The sequence below is a fragment of the Archocentrus centrarchus genome, unplaced genomic scaffold (assembly GCF_007364275.1).
Source record: "Archocentrus centrarchus isolate MPI-CPG fArcCen1 unplaced genomic scaffold, fArcCen1 scaffold_98_ctg1, whole genome shotgun sequence".
Lineage (NCBI taxonomy): Eukaryota > Metazoa > Chordata > Actinopteri > Cichliformes > Cichlidae > Archocentrus > Archocentrus centrarchus.
In genome coordinates, this window is record NW_022060307.1 from 145,825 (window position 1) to 165,959 (window position 20,135).

Genomic DNA, 20,135 nt, shown 5'->3' on the forward strand with positions numbered 1-20,135 from the left:
GGGAAAAACTATTAGGACAAATTTCGAGCAGCTGATGAAATATCGGGGTCAGTGTGACTGTTTTGTCTTCAGAGCTGCCTTCATTTTTCATGGCACAGATTCAACAAGGTGATGGAAACCTTCCTCAGAGATTTTGGCCCGCGGTCACATGATAGCATCACACTGTTGCTGCAGATTTGCTGGCTGCATCCATGATGGGAATCTCCCGTTCCTTCACAGTACAGAGGCGGATCTGTTGGATTGAGATCTGGTGACTGTGGAGGCCGTTTGAGTGCAGTGAACTCATTCAAGGGCCCGAAAGAAAATATGTCCCATACCTGTGAACCACCACCACTAACCTGAACTTATGTTCTTGTTGTAGCCCATCTGCATCAAGGTGTGAATGTTCTGCTTTCAGAAATGCTCTTCTGCATTCCCTGGTTGTAATGAGTGACTTATTATTACCCTCCTATCAGCTTAAAGCAGAACTGCCGCTCACTGCACATTTTCTCTTTTTCAGACCATTCTCTGTAAACCCTGGAGATGGTTGTGCTGGAAAATTGTAGTGAAGCACTTTTCCTGAAGCGGGATGATCCCTGCGTCAGTGTCCTCAGCCTCACTGCCAGAAGCATCCTCAGAGTCCACCGTGCCTCCATCAAAGTCAGCCGCGGCAGCTTCTTCGCCAGAGTCTTCAGCATCTGCAGCTCCACCACCCTCAGCAGCGTCTGCAGCCAGTGCAGCACCTCAATCCGTCTTCAGCCGCAGCCACGGCCTGCCACAGCAGCTACGTACACATCTTGTAGCCAGTCACATGGAAGAAGCGTGTAGTGGTACAGGCCAGGTACTCAAGGGGGCCAGATTTTAATGCAGGTGGCTTTTATCTAACTGATTTGTTTTTGGATCTGTGTTAAGTTGTTTAATTGATTAATTCAAAGTTCTGTAAACTTTACAGAGTGGCTCGCTGGGCTGCTGTTCTGATCATCACTGTGGTAGTGACTCTTCTTTTCAGAAATATGCGCTACTACAGCCACATTAGCTCAATGCTATTAGTTTAACCCTGTGGTTTAACCTTTATGCTGTTGGAGCTCTAGTTTTATTTCTGATTTGTGTAACCCTTTAACTCCGAATGGCATGTGCCGTGGCACAACGTACTTCAAAAGTGCTGCCGTTCATGGACTTCTGGCAACAAATACCGTAATACCCCTATATGGCTGTGAAGTGCAATTTCTGGGCTTTCAGGAACCATTTGAAATTTTCTGATAGGATAAATGGCTGTGGAGTTACAGTAAAAAGTCAGCTGATCAAAGTTGAGCAAGGTACCAAACTTTGAGTTGCTCTCAGATCCAACTGTCTGAGTGTGAATGTGTGTCAATTAGGGATGTGCGTGACTAGTCAACTACACAACTAATTGTTGCTATTGTCACTAGTTGGTTAGCTTAATTGTTCAGGTTTAACACTAAAATGCCGGGCTGTCACTGCTGAAGCACACATTACATGCACCTACCACAATTCATTTATAACAATTCATTTATAACACAGGAAAACACAACAAAAACTAGAATTTTTTATTTTTATTTTTATTTGATGGTACAAATATGATTTAAATAGGTATAAATATGATTTAAAAGGCTTCATCTGTTTTTGTTTTTGATTTGATGTCATATTAAATGATCTTAAGATTGCATTGAATTCAAGATCATTTTCAAGAGAATTCAAGAGCAGTATCTTTTGTGTACTGGGCTGTTTTTGAAGAAGCTGCAGAGCACAAATTTTTCAGCCGATTAATTATTAAATCAATAACTTCATCTATAAATGTTTCTGGTGGTGTGCTGGGAGGTCAGAAACTTTGAGCGTCCTCCTTTGTCTCTGTGCACTCCTCTAGTTCTCCATTAAGTAAGAGATGCATGTTTTTCATTATTGCACTGAGGGTTTAATCTACAAGCATTTCAGGTGTGAGGCAGAGAGACCATTAGCCTTCCTCCATGGGTTTCACTTCATCTCCATCATCTCCATTATCTCCAACCGCTTCAGCTGGACTGCATTCGGTTAAAGCCATGCTAGCTGCATTGCCTTTTGCCGTCTCAGATCTTGGATTGGAGGCTCTCTTTGCTTTGATCTAGTGTCAGGGCTTTCAGACTGGGATTCAGCCATTGGTGATGTTTCTGATTCACTGAGAGCATTTGCTGTGCTTTGAAATGCGGTTTGTGAGTTTTCAGAGTGTGATGACCGCGGTGTGTGCACCTCAGCTATGAAGCTTTAAATGACCTTTGCGAAGAGATGTTTGATGAGGTTACTGGAAATTCTCTGAGTAAATGAGCCCTAAATTTGTGCGAGTTCCTGCTCTGTGTTTTCCAAGTTTTTTTTTTTTTCTCTTTTCAAATGAAACATGAACATTTTTATTACTTAAATGGGTGGAAAACGTTTTTCTTTGGAGTCAGTTGCCACGTGGCACAGACTGAAGCAAAACTACATGTAACAGTCTGTCGGGACAGAAGGAACCAAACACAATGTGGTTTAATGCTTCCTCCAAACTGGTAAAAACTTTTGAGGAGGGGGCAAACGGGAAAAGCAGTCACCTACAATGAAGTATGACTTTACGATGCCGATCGGGGACCCCGAATCATAACACAGCGATGTACGTAAGTTATCACTGAGTGCACATGCAGAAATGTCAGCCAGAGCAAACCAGAATCCAAATACTGGTTTTGGGTAGTAAATTTTGAAGCATGTTAGACTGAGATCTCCTCTTAACACAGGTCAAAAAGTTTCAGTTCAAAGGAAGTACAAATGGGTAGAAAAGGAAAATTATTTAAGTTGAAGGAAAGGAAAGCTTGGTCTTGGATTTGCTCCACCTGTGTGGCGGAAGACTCCACATCATTATCCACCTCTTCTGTCATCTCCAGCAGCACCTTCTTATCTTCCAGCCACTAGATCGACTCCTGGAAAACAGCTGTGGTCCGCTAGGACCTGCTCCTCCATCTCTACCAACTGTGACTCAGCTTCGTGGAAGGTGTAGAGCTGGGGAGACACTTCTTCCTCATTCTGCTCACAGAGAAGTTTGAGGTCGTCTCTCTGCGGTGAGATGCTCAACCACTCCTCATCCAAGAGATCCAGCTAGTTGACAGCATGGATATTGGGCCACCCCCCCCTTCCATCCCTTGGTTGGGGTCGACTCTTAGCTCCTTCACCCTGTTAGCGTAGCATAGTGTGTTGAGTGTGTTCTCACAGGACGTCATTCCAGGATAGATTGCTGCAATCATGCATGTGTGTGAATTTTCCCTAATAAAGGAGTCTCTGAGGTGAGCTTACACTTCAAGGGCTTTATTTACAGTGCAAAGGTTTAACTGAAGTTTTTCGGCAACAGGTGGAGGGCAGGACTCCTCTGGGATGCTCCACCATAAAACTGAATGCCTGTCTTGAGCTGATCCTTAACCACACTCCACCTCTGCTTGTTCACGCTGTGCCTCGTACTCCAGCTTTCCAGTCTCTAGGGCAGGGCTCACCAACACGGTGCCCGCGGGCACCTGGTCGCCCGCAAGGACCACATGAGTCGCCCGCAGGCCCGTTCTAAAAATAGCACAACTCACTAGTGAGCTGTGTCTAAAAAAATTTTTATTCTGTTGCTATTCTTTTTTATAATCACACTTGCATTTATATAGCTTTAAAAATGACAGTATCTTAAAAATATCCTCATTATACATGACGTTTAGAAAAGTTAGGGTGAACTCTGACTTACTCTAGTTCTAATTCAATGGTCAGTATTGTGCGCATGACAAAACCAGTGCTAATGGAACGTAGGCTAGCGGACACAGCGAAGATGGGCGCTGAGTGCAGTTTCTTTCCCCAAAAATATGGCTGAAAAAAGAAAGAAAACTTATCACTTTAACGAGGAATGGGAGAAGGAGTTCTTTTTTACGGTTGTGAAAGAAACCTGCGTGTGTCTCATTTGTGGGGCGACCGTAGCGACGGCAAAGCGGCACAATATTGAGAGACATTTCACTACGTGTCACAAAAATTACCATGCTAACTACCCACCGGGAAGCGCACTACGTGCAGAAAAAGCCAGTGAGCTAAAGGCAGCTTTGGGTAAGCAACAATCTTTTTTCACGAGGGCGGGAAAAAAGTCACTAAAAGCAACCGAAGCCTCGTTCAGAGCTACACATTTTCTGATCAAGAAGAAGAAGGCATTTTCAGATGGAGCAGTTGTCAAAGAAGCAATGATGATAATAGCTAACACTGTACTTAAAGACGACAAAAATGGAACCGATCTAATCTGTACTCTCTCCGACGTCCAACTGGGGGCATCTACGATGGCTAGACGAGTGTCAGCTATGTCTGGTAACCTGGCCGATCAGCTGGACCGGGATCTGGCAAAGTGCAGGTGGTTTAGCATCCAGTGCGACGAGTCCGTGGACGGCAGCAGTACAGCGCAGCTATTGGTCTTCATCCGGATGGTGTTTGAAGATTTCTCCACAAGAGAAGAACTCCTGACACTACTGCCCTTAAAGACAACTACGAGGGGAGTTGACATTTATAACACGCTGAAGGAGTTTTTCGTGCAGAAGAAGGTAGCATTGGAAAAACTGGTGGCGGTGACAACAGACGGGGCTCCTGCTATGATCGGCCGACATACAGGTTTCATCGCTCACTGTAAAGGTGACCCAGACTTCCCAACATTTCTGCATTATCACTGTGTCATTCACCAGCAGGCGTTATGTGCAAAAGTGATCGGCTTTGAGCACGTGATGACTCCCGTTGTAAAAATAATTAACAACATCCGCTCCAAAGCTAAACAGCACAGGATTTTCAAGGTGCTATTGGAGGAGATGTCAGCTGAATATGGTGAACTGCTGCTACACACAGAAATCCGATGGCTCAGCAGAGGACGAGTTTTATTTCGTTTTTTGTCACTTTTGGGTGAAATCAAAGAGTTCATGCAGTCCAAAGGCGAAGACGTCTCACTGCTAGAAGACACAGAGTGGACCCTTGACCTTGCATTTTTGACGGACATTACTGGGAAACTAAACGTCTTGAACTGCGAGCTGCAAGGCAAAGGTAAAACTGTTGTTGATATGATAAGTGCTTTAAATGCATTTAAAGCCAAGATGAACATTTTCTCTGTGGATTTACAGAGAAAAAAAGTGCTGCACTTTCCCTCTGTGCAGTTGGTGCTGAAAAACAATGCTTCTGCATCTGACACATTTGACAAAGTTGCAGAAAAGTACTGTGAAGTCATAAACAGACTTGGGCAAGAGTTTGAGAATAGGTTTTGTGATCTTGATCAGCTTGAGCCATGTGTGTCATTCATTTCCAATCCTTTCATGAATGTGGACACAACATACTTTGCTGAGAAACTAAGTGCAACATTCAACTTGGATGCTGGACAGGTGGAGATGGAAATCATAACATTGCAAAATGACCTACACCTCAAAGTTTACCAGACTGCACCAAACTTTTGGTCCCTTGTTGACACAGAGAAGTACAGTGGTGTATGCACAGCAGCTATGAAGGTTGCCAGCCTGTTTGGTTCAACCTATCTCTGTGAATCAGCGTTTTCTGACATGAACTTCATCAAGAACAAACACAGAACATGCCTCACTGATGCACATCTGAAAGATGCACTCACAGTTGCAGTTTCAAGTTACACACCAGATTACAGTGCACTGGTGAACAGCATGCAATGCCAGTCTTCTCACTAATAAAGAAACCAATGCCAGATGTTAGTGGCAACATGGCAGTGTCATGGCAAAGTTTAATTAAAATATTGAGGAATTGTGTTCAATTTAAAAGTGTGTTCATGACATATAAGTTATAATTTTGTTAAAAATGCAGCAGATTTGGTCATGAGTTCAAAATGTGACAAGATTTATTTAAAAATATGTAAGTTGATTTTTCTTTAACATTACATAATAACTTTTTGAAACATGGTGCAACATAGTTCATGATTTGCTAAAAAAATGTTTGTGAATGGCTAGTGAAAATTGGACATTTTTCCTATGAAATGTAGTGATGTAAGTGATTATCTAAAAATGTGACAATTACTGAGATTAAAAGAGATAAAGTGCTGAATATTGATATGTTTCCCACCTTGTTTTCATTGCTAATTATTGGGAGAAACCATTAACATGATCAGTGTCTTCTCATAGATGAGTATCATTAATCATTATTGATAATGTATAACTAAAGGCAAACTGAGTAAATTTGTTATTTCAGAAGAGCGTGTCAAACTGGTGCCCTTTGTATGACTCAGTACCCATGAAGTAGCTCTCAGTTTCAAAAAGGTTGGTGACCCCTGTCTTATAACTTGGTGTAGTGTTTGGACTTATTTAGTATAAATGCCATGCTAGAATCAGACCTGCAAGACAGCACCAGGATCCGCTTCACATTTAGCATTACCGATGAGAATCAGATGAAAAGGATTCTGGGACAGCAAAAATAAGGATCTCGGGTTCATCTCTGTGTGGTTTATCACATCTGTGACATAAAGTGTCGGGGCTGCCGAAGATTTTCAGATCTCAGAGTGGACCACGGCACTTTCTTGGAAAGTCTGTTGTTTTATTGTAGATGGACTGGTACTTATAAAGCTCTTTTATACTCTTAACTGAGCACTCAAAGCACTTTTTTACCACCCAGTCTCGCACAAACATTCATACAGCACTTTCATTCAGTGCTTTTAAGCACTGAGTCTAACATTCACACTCACACCGAACACATTGGTGGCAGATTGAAGTTTGGTATCTTGCCCAAGGATACTTTGACATGCAGACTGGAGGAGTCAGGGATCAGTTTATCACAGTGTAATGAATGTTTTTTTTTTTTTATTTTTTTATTTGCTGCTCTGTCATTGCATTTTGACAGTGGGGTTTCAGATGAAGCTGACTGGCCTGAACTGCGTTAGTTTAACTGAAATGATTGCAACAGAAAACAGTTTGTAGATGTCGTGAGCAAGCTCTGAAAACGAGGGAGAACTGGCTGGCAGTTTACAGACTTGCACCATTGGCATTATTAAGAAGCTAGCTAGAGTTACAGCCTATTTTGTTTCACAGAGACATTAGTGCACTGATCAATAAACGGCTCATTGCGGTGAACTGTAGTTCCATATCTGGGGAGATGCATATCAGGCTGAATTAAAGGCGCATTTATTAGCTTTTCCAGGGCTTCCATCATGTCTCTCAGTCCTCGGCTTATGTTTGGCGAGTTATCTCTGAATTACAGATGATCAGATCTCCATTTTGTCTTCCTGAGCAATTTAAGAACTTCTCATCCACATTGGCTGTAAAGTTGACAAGTTTAATGTCTTTTATCAGCTGTTTTCAGGGTCAAAGAGAACAGATTTTCTATCTTTAAAAATGGAGACAGAACATTGATAAATGATAATTATGCTGTTAAAGCATTTAGTTAGTACACAGTCATTTCCGTTGACAAGCTAAAGCTCTGCTGTCACAAATATATGGAAAGAATCCACATCCATTAACACACAGACACACACTCACACTCACTCTTACTCTTTTTTCTTGTCTGTCCGTTTCCAGGCCTCAGCTGTTGGTGCTACTCAAACTGGATGAAGACGCCCACGTCAAGTCTCCTCGCCTCCTGACGTTTGCCAGTCAGCTAAAGGCACCATTGTTGGGACTGTTGTCCCCGGGAACTATCTACAGACCTCCGGCAAGGCGCTCGCTGCTGAACAGGTAGGACCAGTTGTTAATGATGCGTGGCAATGACGTGGGTATTTGCAATCAGATAAAAATGCTACTTGTGGATGCAACATTTTACCTTTTATCCGTCTTACCTCAGACTCTGAAGCACCTGATGGATAAGGAGCGCATGAAGGGCTTCTGCCAGTGCATCGTGGCTCAAAAGCCACGCAAAGGTATCAGTCACATGATCCAGTCAAGCTGCCTCGGAGGAATGAGACCCAACACTGTGGTGATGGGCTGGTCTCGTGCCTGGAGGCAAAGCAAGGACCCACAGGCCTGGAAGACCATCAGTGAGTCTAGAGATGATGGCAGAGCAGTTAGTGAGTTTGTTTCAGAGTTAACAGGCTAACGGCGCCCCCTCTCCTCATTCCAGACACGGTGCGGGTGACCACAGCAGCCCACCTTGCCCTGCTGGTGCCCAAAAACATCTCCCTCTTCCCTAGCAACACCGAGCCCTGCACAGAGGGCTACATCGACGTCTGGTGGATCATCCACGACGGGGGGGATGTTGATCCTTCTGCCTTTCCTCCTGCGACAGCACGAGGCAGGAAAATTATGTGTCGTCCTTAAAAATCTACCAAAGTCTTTGAGGTTTCCACTGAAAACTCTGCTCTCTCTCTTCACAGGTGTGGCGTAAGTGTTCAATGCGAATCTTCACAGTGGCGCAGATGGAGGATAATCCCATCCAAATCAAGAAGGATCTGTTAACCCTCACCTATCAGCTGCACATTGATGCTGAGGTGGAAGTAGTTGAGATGGTAGGCACACAAACCCCAGAACAAACAACCAGCTTTCTTCCTTTATTATATTTTCCTTATGTAGGTTTGAGTTTGCTGAAATTCTCTTACTCCACTGTGTCACATTTTTTTATACACACAAACCACTAGAATTAATGCTTAGACAGAAATGATGTTTGAGATTTTTACATATAAAATAAACAGATGTTACATTTAGTTCTTTTAGCCTATGAGCAGGAGGTAATGCTCTTCTGTGTTTCACAGCACACCTGAATCAAATGGCTGAATTACCTCCTCAGTATGCAGTCAAGTTCTCCAGAGTCCTGCTAATGACTTCTGTATTTGACTCAGGTGTGTTGAAGCAGAGACACATCTAAAACCTGCAGGACAGGGGCCCTTGAGGCCTGGAGTTGCCCACCCCTGTTCTAGGTAGTTTTTAATTTCGTTATAATCTCGTTTTCGTCATGAAAAAACGGGTTGTTGACAAAAACTATGACGAAAATTTCGTCAACAAAATTAACACTGATTGAAAGAAGGTTTGAATCTGTCTGTTCTCCCTGTGCTTGTTTCCTCCGAGAACTCCCGACTTCCTCTCACAATGCAAAGACACACGACTCTCTGCATTGCTGTTTTCTTGCCTCTTCTGAGCATGTCTGTCGTCCTCTCCTCAGCATGACGGTGACATCAGTGCGTGCACCTATGAAAGGACGCTGGTGATGGAGCAGAGGTGTCAGATGCTCAGACAGATGCGACTGTCTAAATCAGATCAGGATAGAGAGGTAAGTCTGACAGTCTCATAGCGGGAAGTTTATGTCGTGTGAAGAAAGTCTGTAGGTTTGTTTAGGATAGATGAAAAGTTGTTTGGGTCATTATTTAAACACACAGAAAGTGTATGCAAGCTTAGCCTTAGCAGTAGCAGCAGCAATAATAGGCCAGAGGCAGGTGGAGCTACAAGGCCTCAGGTGTGGTGAGGGGTCAAGGCCAGCTGTGAGCTTATAATTCCTTGGAACAGTAAGTATAGAAAGAATTTTCTTTATTTTTATAAAAATAATCTTGAACAAACTGGAGATAAAGTTCTGTGTACAGATGCCATGTTTTGGCTTTGAGGACACTGTTTCAGATAAAAATCAGATTTAAGGAGGAGGGAGAGCTCAGTTTTAAGGTCCAAAGACTGCAATAGAAACCAAAGTTATTAAGTTAAAGGTAATGAGTTGATACCAAAGAAATCCAGGTCCATTTCACCCACGCTGAACGTTACCCTGAAGGACTCAAGGGACTGACAAAAAAATAAATAAATAAATAAATTGGGAGTTATTATCTGCAGTGCATTCAGCTTAATTATTAAGGTTCATGTCACCTCCTTATGCTGCGCATCTCTTCAGAGGGTACGCTGGAGTTTTGATGATGTAAGTTTGCGCAGTAGAGAAGCAACAGCTGTGTGAAGTAGAGCATTTTAGACTGCAGAGTAGTCGACAGTCAGGACGCGCTGTCAGAGCAAAGAGTGAACCCTTCAGAAAAGGAGTCTGGATGTTTACGACACGTGGACGGTATTCAAAAAGACTGATGTGGTCACTGTGACGTTTGGTGTGAAACGGCACTTTCATTGGCTAACGACTTGTGACTGAAAAGTGTGAATAAGTGTACTCTCCTTCCTGACTCTTAGAATGACCAAAATAAACAAAATGAAAATGCAGCCCCCCCCCCCCCCCCCCTTCCCACCTGGCATTAAAAAAAAAAAAAAAAAATGCTGATTTAAGGAGCTTTGGTTTCACTTTTCAGATCAGCGTAGTAAATTAAATGTAACCACCCCATTCATGTTTGGGTAGTGAATTAGCAAGTGTCCTTTAGTCAGTGGTTCTAAGGTGCTGAGCCCCTGCAGGTGGAGCACAGACATGAGGAGGGTGGAGGGAGGGGTTGTTTTTGTTTGTTTTTTTAATCTGTTCCTGCTAAAATATTTCTATTAAATGTTTTATCATAATGTTTGGTATCATCTAGTTTTTATGCAGCAGTCTTTCAATCCGGGATGTTTCTTCTTCTTCTGTGGGAGACAATAAAGCAGTGGTCCCCAAACTACGGCCCGCGGGCCGGATACGGCCCGCCTTCACATTTGGCCCGGCCCCCTGAACACCCCCCTTACCCCCACCCCAAGGGAAAAAAATATTGCCCCCTGTCAAAGAGAATGTAATACAGTCGTCCCTCCTTATATCGCAGTTCACTTATTGTGGCTTCACTTTATCGTTGATTTAAAAAAATAAAATAAAATTACAAATTCTGTTCCACAGAGTTTTCATTATATTGCGGGATTTTGCGGTATATAGATATTTCTGTAACACATAACTAGGTTCATCACTGGGACAAAGAGATCAATTACACCTACGCCAATAGTGGAAACAGAAGTTAAGGAGGGCGAAGATACTGCACCACCTTCATCGCCATCAGTACTGCCCAGCTACATAATTCATCATCTTCATCATTCAAGTTGTAGTAAGAGAGTGGAGAAGGTTTATATGAGTGTGGGAAAGGTTTATAAAGCCTTAAAATATATATAAATAATAAAATTAATATAACTCCGCTACTTCCCGGATTTTCACCTATCGCGGGGGTCTCTGGAACGTAACCCCGCGATAGGTGAGGGATCACTGTAATGGCGAAAAGGTTAGGTAAGAGAAAAATCGATTCAGAATGCAGAGTATTTAACCTGCAGTGGACAAACGATTATTTTTTTGTTCAATGCAAAGAAAAGGCTGTTTGTCTCATCTGTCAAGAGGCGCTGGCGGTATTCAAAGAATACAATCTGCGACGGCACTATGAATCCCGTCACAAAGACAAATATGATAGCTTGCAAGGCCAAATGCGGGCAGACAAACTGTCAAAGTTAAAAAGTGGACTGTTAGCTCAGCAGAATACATTTGTACGCCAAGCTCAGCTGAACCAGTCATCCGTTCGGGCCAGCTTTCGGGTTGCTCAAATGATAGCAAGCAGCGGTAAACCTTTCACGGATGGAGAGTTTGTTAAGAAATGTTTGAATGCTGTCGCGGAGGAGGTGTGTCCCGAGAAGAAAGATGTCTTCAATGCAGTGAGTCTGTCAGCGAGTACAATCACCAGACACATCGAAGAAATCGGGGGTAATGTGTATGCACAGCTGCAGCAGAAGACAAAAGAATTTGACTTTTTTTCATTAGCACTGGATGTGAGCACAGATGTGCAGGACACAGCGCAGCTGGTAATTTTCATTCGTGGAGTTAACGCAAACTTTGAGATGTGCGAGGAGCTGGCAGCCCTCCAAAGTCTCAAAGGGACTACAACGGGGGAGGATATTTTCGGCAAAGTATGCCAAACCATGGAGGAGTTGGACCTGGACTGGTCAAAGCTTGCCAGCATCACGACTGACGGGGCTCCTAGTATGGTGGGCGTGTCTCGGGGTCTAACAGGACGCGTCAAGCGGGAGATGGAAGAGCGGGGTCTCACCGCCCCGCTACAAGTCCACTGCTTAATTCACCAGCAAGCACTGTGCTGCAAAGTGTTGAAGTGGGATTCTGTCATGAAGGTTGTGGTGTCATGCATAAACTTCATCAGAGCAAAGGGACTTAAACACAGGGAGTTCCAACAATTCCTGTCTGAGCTGGAGTCTGCGCACGGCGACGTGCTGTATTACACAGAGGTCCGATGGTTGAGCCGGGGCAGAGTTTTGAGGCGTTTTTACGAGCTGCTACCCGAAATTAACGCATTTCTTCATTCAAAAGACAAAACGGTCCCAGAGCTGATGGACCCAGAGTGGAAATGGCACCTGGCATTTTTAACAGACATGACAGAAATGCTGAACAGCCTTAACTTGCAGCTACAAGGCCAGGGGAAACTCATTTGCGACATGTATTCCCACATAAAAGCATTTGAGGTGAAACTAGCGCTGCTTTTGGAACAAGTGAAAAAGCACAACTTCATCCATCTCCCTGCTACCCAAAACCTCTCTGCAGAGAACCCAGCGGTCCCGTTCCCAACTGAAAAGTGTGTGGAAGCACTGGAAATGCTGAAGGCGGAGTTCGGTGTGTGATTCCGTGAACTACATGTTAATGCAAAAGAAATCCGTCTTTTCCAGAACCCCTTTGTTGCCGACATCGATGAAGTCCAGCCTTCTTATCAGTTTGAGTTGGCCGAGTTACAGAACTGTGATGTTCTGAAAGACGCGTTCAAGCCCAACAGTCTTATTGACTTCTATGCCGCCCTCCCAAATGACACGTACCCTAACATAAAAAAACACGCAATGAAGATGTCCACACTTTTTGGCAGCACGTATATCTGCGAGCAAACCTTTTCACACATGACACTCCTGAAAACTCCGATGAGATCAAGATTGACAGATGAACATCTGCATCAGTGTTTGAGACTAGCTGTGACTAGAATGGAACCTGACATTCAACTTCTCACCAGCCAGATGCAGGCCCACAGTTCACACTGATGAACATACATAGGTAAGCTCACTTTTCGGACTTGAATGAGTCATTCTGAGTATAAACAAATATGATCATAATAAAATCTACTGGGATAAAATCCATCCCCACAACCATACTGGTAGTAAAATGTAATGTGCTGTGTAGGTGCTGTATCACTGAGTTTGGTTTCTCAGCCTGCTTGCTTTGTGGTTTTCACAGGGAAGTTGATGAGAGAGAAAGCTGCAAACAGCGGTATCTACAAGCCTTCTGAAACCTTCCTTATAAGGAGGGAACACAAGAACTTTGAAAGACTGCTCATATGAGTCATTTAAGAAAGAGATTCTGCTCTGACAACTTTACCTGTTAAGATGTGCACGGCACAACATAAAATTAATGTTCCACAGACTTTTTATTTCTGTGAAGAACCCAGAGAGGGTTATTTGGTTATTATTTCATAAATAGTGTTATTTATTTTGTAAATAGTGTTATTTAGTTTGTTAATAGTGTTATTATTTATTTCCTGACTTTTTTTTTTTTCTGTGAAGATCCCGGAAAGGGTTATTAATGTTTGGTTATGTGTCGTTTTCTGAAAACAATAAATGTTTATGTTGAGGTACCCCTGCAATTGTCACACTTTTTCTATTTCAAACTGACCCGGCCCCCCATCAGAGAAGGGAAAAGTTATTTGGCCCTTGCAGGAAAAAGTTTGGGGACCCCTGCAATAAAGTCACCTTGACCTTAATAATTAAAGGATGGTGGGGCAAAATGTGAGCAAAGGCTTTGAGAACCACTGCTTTAAATAAAACACTGAAATCTCACTGAGTGAGTACCTTTACTTCTCTGATGAAGGGGAGTTTTATAAGATCAAATCCACATTTATTTCACTCTCAGGTTCTTTATCTGAAGGGTTCAGTTTTATGTGCTGACCTGTGTCAAATGCTTCACATCGTCTGTTATTTCCTTTCTTTCACTGTTCTGTCACCTTTCTATTCCTCTACCCTTCACACTTTGAGTTTCAGATGCCTTTTGACTCAGGTCTCGCTTATTTTTGCTGCCGTGTCCCTGTAGCGCTGATCCAGTGTGTCCGCTCCCCCAGAGTAGATGCAGCCTGTGATTGATTTTTAGAGAGTTAGGTGACCTTGTGTTTTCTGTAGGCGTATCTTTCCCCCAGGTACAAAAGTCCTGGAGTCTACTCGTCAAACACCTCCAGAGGAGACAGAGACAGACGGGTACAAAGAGACAGACAGAAGCAGGAGTCGGGACTCCTGAGGAGGCATCGCATGAGGTAGAAAACAAAAATGTTAGAAAAACAGATGAGAAGAAGCACGTTCGTGTGTCTTTACACGGCAGGCGCAGCTGGCGAAGGACCGTAACTCCATGCTGCGTTTGACGAGCATCGGCTCAGACGATGACACTGACGGCGGCGAGCGAGACAGGGCGGCGAGCGGCGGCAGCTCCGAGCACCATCGCCACGTTCAGATGACGTGGACCAAAGAGAAGACCACACAATACAGAGCAACGCTCTCCGGCTGCTCCGTGCCTGAGGGCTTCAGGGACATGCTGAGCATCAGGCCGTGAGCACAAACAACAGGGTTCTCTCTGACACGTTCAGGGCACTGTTAGCAGGTCATTTAATGCATCTCATTTGTTTTTTTTCAGGGACCACTCCAATGTCAGGCGAATGCACTCCGCCCACAAACTCGATGGGGTCATCCTCATCAGATCCCACGATGCTCGACTCGTCCTGCTCAACATGCCGGGACCCCCATGAACCCCGAAGGAGATGAAAACTGTATCCTTAAACCCTGAGGACTGAACCAAAGTAGACTTAGAGGCTTGTTTTTGACAATTTTTGCAGTCATAAAAAAAATGGCAAAAAATAAATTTTGTTTATTAAAAAGTCAGGGAGGGACCCCATATTATTAGTGTGTTTAACTTCTTGATTATTGTGAACTAAAACATAATTGCAGTGGGTTATGTGCAGAAAATAGTTGTTCAGGGTTTATTGATTAAGGACACCTGTTAGCTAATCAGAAAGCATTATCGAGGTAACATGACATGAGATGTTCGTTAACTCACCGAGCAGACGTGGGGTTCCTGGAGGTCCTAACAGAAGGATTGGAGCAGGTTCTGTTGGTGAGAGGCGGAGGAAGTGAAGTCATCACCATCTACTCCTGATTGGACAAACACAGGAAGCCAGCATCAAGCAAGCAGGAATGTGCAGGAGAGACCAGAGGGAGGTGGTGGGATCTGGGGGCTCTGTGGATGCAGGGGGTGGGGTCCCAAAAAAAAAGAGAACCAATCACAGTCATGGCGACTGTCACCCCACTCAACCCCTCTTCCTTTCATCTGCATACTTTTCTGGTGCTGGTTTCCATCCACATGCTGTCAAAGTAGACTGAAAGCAGACATGGACACAGCCAGGGAGAAACTCAGGAGAGAATCACCCTCATCAAACATCTACCACTACGTTGTCTTTGGTAATGAGCTATGTAAACAGGGGAAGTTTTCAGAGAGCGTCATGTACACTTAAAGCCATAGAGAAGGATCGCTGCTGGAGAGCTGGGGATTTAGGAAACATAAGTTTATTGTGGAGGTGCATTATTTTGATCAGGGAAAGAAGGTGAAGAAGTTTCAGAGGAGTGTTTCTCCCATGGCTTACACCAGGCAGGAGAGGGGTGGGGGTCGCGTAACAGAGAGGAAAGTTGGCCCGAGGGAAAAAACCACTCCTTATAAGGGCATGTCCCTGGGGCATAAAAAACAGGATGCGCAAACGGACAGACAGATTGCAGCCAGCGTTCATTTCGGGATGAGAAAAGCGTAAAACGCGGTAAGGGACATTAATTGCAATCTCCAAGCATGCTTGTTTAATTCTGCATTATTTTTGGCCCTCATGTATTATGTGTGGTGATTAATAAATTTTTATGAATGAAACTGAAAGTCTAACTTTACCGTCCTTTATTAACGAGCCCGGGGGGAGGAACGGGACAAAGGAAGCCTGTTATCCCACATATTGCATATTACAACCGTGCTTTCCCATCTCTGAAGCAGCAAGAAGGGCGTCAGAGTCCAGACTGCATCAGTCGAGCTCTGGAAGATTTGCAACATGCACTCCAGTCTGTTCAGCTTCACTGTGACCAACTTGAGATCACTGATATGTTCTCAAAACAGCACAGCACAAACAGTGATTCACTCACTAGATTTGACCAACACATCATATCCAGATGCAGAGTGTTCCTGTCATTCATGAAAAACATCACAGAGGCCATCGACAGGGTGGAGAGAGCGAGAAAAATAGGCAGGACTATCAAAATGCAAGAAAGGCCAGTCTATGCTATGGTTCCACTGGTGGTTTCTGTGCCCTTGAGGATATTTTCAGTGTAATCAGTGTGTGCGCTCCTCTCTAGAGATCCTCTGATGTGCCAGCAGCTCATCAGCGACCCCTCCTTTGATACTCTAAATGAACTGGAGTGTGTTAAATCTCAGGGCCTGACTCACATCTATATTTTAAACACAGAAAGTTGTCAAATTAGTTAATGACAGGTATTCAGCTTTAGCATAAACAAACAAACATAAATGTGACCTAAGGGCTGTATACGGGGGGAGCCTTTGTTAGCCTTTCTTATTTTCATGAGTTCTCTTAATCGGAGGCACCTGATATTCATTCAGTTAAATGTATTTTTATTTTCACAGTAAGTGGATCACATAACTAATTTTGGTTAGTTATGAAGTGGTTCTTTTTTCTTTGTTAGTGTCAGTAACACGTTTCAGTACGTTTCATGTATATTTCTATGCCAGGCTACGCACTTCATGCATACTTTTGTTCCCTGATATTTAGATCTAAAGTAAATTTTTCTGTTGAGCTTATTCTTCATCACACAGCATCGCGGCTTAGTAGGGACTAAGTGTAATCAGCGCCACTGTGTGGTGTAACATGGTAATGAAGCTTCTCCTCAGACTGACGCTCGTGCTGAGTCTTCTCAGTCCTGTCAGGGACCTTAAATTGGAGGCAGGTAACTAAAAGCAGGAGTGTGTTATTGTAAGTTGGACATTTTCCTTCTCTCTCTTTCGCAGATCACCAAACAGCAGAAAGCTGCCATTATAATTATGATTATATGTTTTTAAGGGTTTTAACCTGTCAGCTTAATGCTGGAGACCTTTTTCATGTCACTCTTGTGTTTTTATTTAAATACAAGTGCTGGTTCATTCAGATTTGGGGTCCACTAACAAATGTTTCTGCCCAGCGTTTTTTTTTTTTTTTTTTCACAGTGTGAGCGTGTGTGATTGTTTTTCTTGCCGCCTTTCACCTGTGTCACTGTGGATTTTAGTGGTGTGGGAATCAAACATGTTTTGATCCTTTTGAAGCGGTGTTACGGGAGGCGATGTCAAAATTTGAAGGGTCCATGGGGTCTGTTGAGGCAGCCGCAAACCCATGTCCAAATACTGTAGTGACGCAGAACCCACACAAAGTGCTGGTTTCCTTCCACACCACATTGACACCCCCCACTCACCTAAGCTCTTTCCGAGCCCTGATCCAAGTGCCTTGAAACCCAACCAGACACCCCACATGTTAAGCCAAACTGATTTAATCTCACCTGAGGTGCAGAGAATCGTGGTTGAACATGTCAAAACTACAGAGAAGACACCTAATAATCATTCCAGCCTTAGGTTGAGAGCTTTCTCTGGAAAGACTCCTAGACCATACACTGAAACAGACTATGAAACATGGCATTCCCACGTTGAATTGATGATGGGAGATTCATCGCTTTCCAACTTGGAAAAAAACTCAAAAAATTCTTGAGAGCCTTCTTACTCCAGCTTCAGATGTTATTCAGCCTCTTGGGCCGGACGCATCACCTGCTGACTAACTTAGGCTACTTGAGTCAGCGTTTGGCACCGTTGAAGATGGCGAGGAACTGCTTGTGCGATTCATGAACACCCTGCAGGATCCTGGGGAGAAACCATCTGCTTACCTACATCGCCTGCAGGTGGCGCTGAGTCTTGCAGTGCGCAGGGGTGGTGTAGACCCCAAAGAAACAGACCGACAATTCCTTAAACAGTTCCAGAGAGGCTGTTGGGATGATAACCTGCTGACAGAACTGCAGTTAGACTTAAAAGATAAAAATCTGCCCACATTTGCAGAACTGTTACTCCTTCTCCGTACTGCAGAGAACAGACAAGAAGTTAAAAACGCAAGAATGAGAAAACACTTTAGTGCTGCAAAACAAAAAGCAGTCTCCCATGAACAAACAGCCACTGAAACAAAAATTAACTCTTCTGAAACAGTTTCAAGCACCATAAGTGATCTAAAGAAACAAGTTGCTGATTTTAAAAGCCAATTAGCAGCAGTTGTGAAACAAAAGAAACAAACAGTACCTAAGAAAATCCAAACAACAAAACCTGACGATGCAAAACCTGAACCCAACTCCCCTTCCCACAGCCGCTCTAGTACAAGGCCCAAGCCCTGGTATTGCTTTCGCTGTGGGGAGGATGGACATATTGTTGCCAACTGTGACTCTGAGCCAAACCCTGCCTTGGTGGGAGCTAAAAGAAGAGAGCTAAAAGTGAAAAGACAAATATGGAACAGTCATCATAGCGGCTCCCCCTCTTTAAACTGAAGTCTGCCTCTGTTGTGGGACAAACAGAGGCAGACACAGAGTCAAACCATCCCTTTGAACCCAAACCAAATGTGCCAACTGAACAGCATGCCACTTTAAAGTTGCATACTAAAACTGACAGAAAGCAGCAGGTGATCATATTCATGTTGGTTTCACTGGAAACCTGTTTATCCAGTTTATAGAGACCAACAAACCACTTGAATTCAGCTCCAGGTGAAAACAAACAGAGCCAAACTGCAGTACTGAAGGGTTGAAAACTGTTGATCAGTTTTATCCTCAATCTGATCTTTAAACATGAAGATATCAGGCATAAAACAGACAAAAATAAGGTTTTTACCTCAGCTTTTCAGCCTGTAGAACACTGCATGTTAAGCTGACAGTATTGACCCTCTTTGACTACAGTCTGTAACAATGACGTTCAAATTCAAATTCAATTTAAGCCTTCAAAGAACCTGTGTTAGGACCTGTGTTAGGACCTGCGTTAGAACCTCTGTTAGAACCTGCGTTAGAGAAAGCAGGTGAGCTGAAGCTCAGTTTCACCTCCACAAATGTTCACATTTTGAGAGGAAGTGTTTTTCCACAGAGAACAAAAAACACTCCTGCTGTCATGAAACTATCAGCAGAATCTTCTTCTCCACAAAACAAACATATGGTTCAGAACTTTAAGAATGTATTTAACATCTGACTGAAGGCAGACTGGATGTTAAAATTGTGATCAGATAAGATTGTTTTTTCAGTGGTGTGAGGTCAGGTTGAACCCATTTTTTTCTTTTTCTGTTGTTTGTTTCTCCAAAGCAGAGGGTAAAGTGTGGCTACGTTATCCTGGTTAAGAACACAGACACAACTGTCTCTCCTACATTGTCACCAAATGTTGACTCTTTATTCCCCTGCTTCCTCATGTCGGGACACTAAACATTGGGGTGTGGTGGTTAGCACTGTTGCATCAGACCAAGAAGGTCTGGATTTGAATCAACCTTGGCCCGGTCCGTTCTGTGTGGAGTTTGCATGGTCTCCAGTCCAAAGACATGCAGTTACTGGGGTTAATTAGTGACTCTAAATCGGTGTGAGTGGTTGTGTCTCTCTCTCTGTGACAGGCCGGTGACCTGTACAGGGTGTATCCTGCCTTTTGCCCCATGGATAGGGCGACCCTGGCTGGATGTTTCCACCATTGTGTGATGTTGAATGAACTATTGTTCATGTGCTGCCACCTGCTGGATAACTTGTACAACGCTGTGATCACATTTAGTCAACAGTCATTGTGAACACTCAACATTAAACTTGCAGACTGGACTCAGAGGGTCAGCTCAGATGCTGCAGAAAGAATAAACCTTAGTAACCTGAGGGTTACTATATAAAGGAGTTATCAAACTTTTTGTGAGCGAAGAGACATCAGTTTTATAAAACTTTGCACTATATTAAAATAGTTGAGAGCTTTCTGGACTGAAAAAAATCACAAACATATAAAGAGTCACTGTTATGGCCCCTGACCTTTTGGCTTCTTTCTCAAAGAGAGCTGCTGTCCTCCTCCCTCTCTGCCCTAGGTGTTCCTTACCTGATTGCCACAGGTGAACATTCGTCATTTGTTTGAGAAAGTGCATGGCTCCAGCAGTAGCTGCTCCCTGTGGTTGCTGGACCAGGACTGTTCCTGCATTAAGTGGTTAGAAGTAACAAAAA

The 20,135-nt window shown here is 43.6% G+C and overlaps 1 pseudogene; it reads left to right on the forward strand.

Annotated features, from left to right (window-relative positions):
• Positions 1-4,289: 4,289 nt before the first annotated feature.
• On the forward strand, positions 4,290-15,126 carry LOC115778039 (solute carrier family 12 member 6-like; annotated as a pseudogene).
• The last annotated feature ends 5,009 nt before the right edge of the window (positions 15,127-20,135 follow it).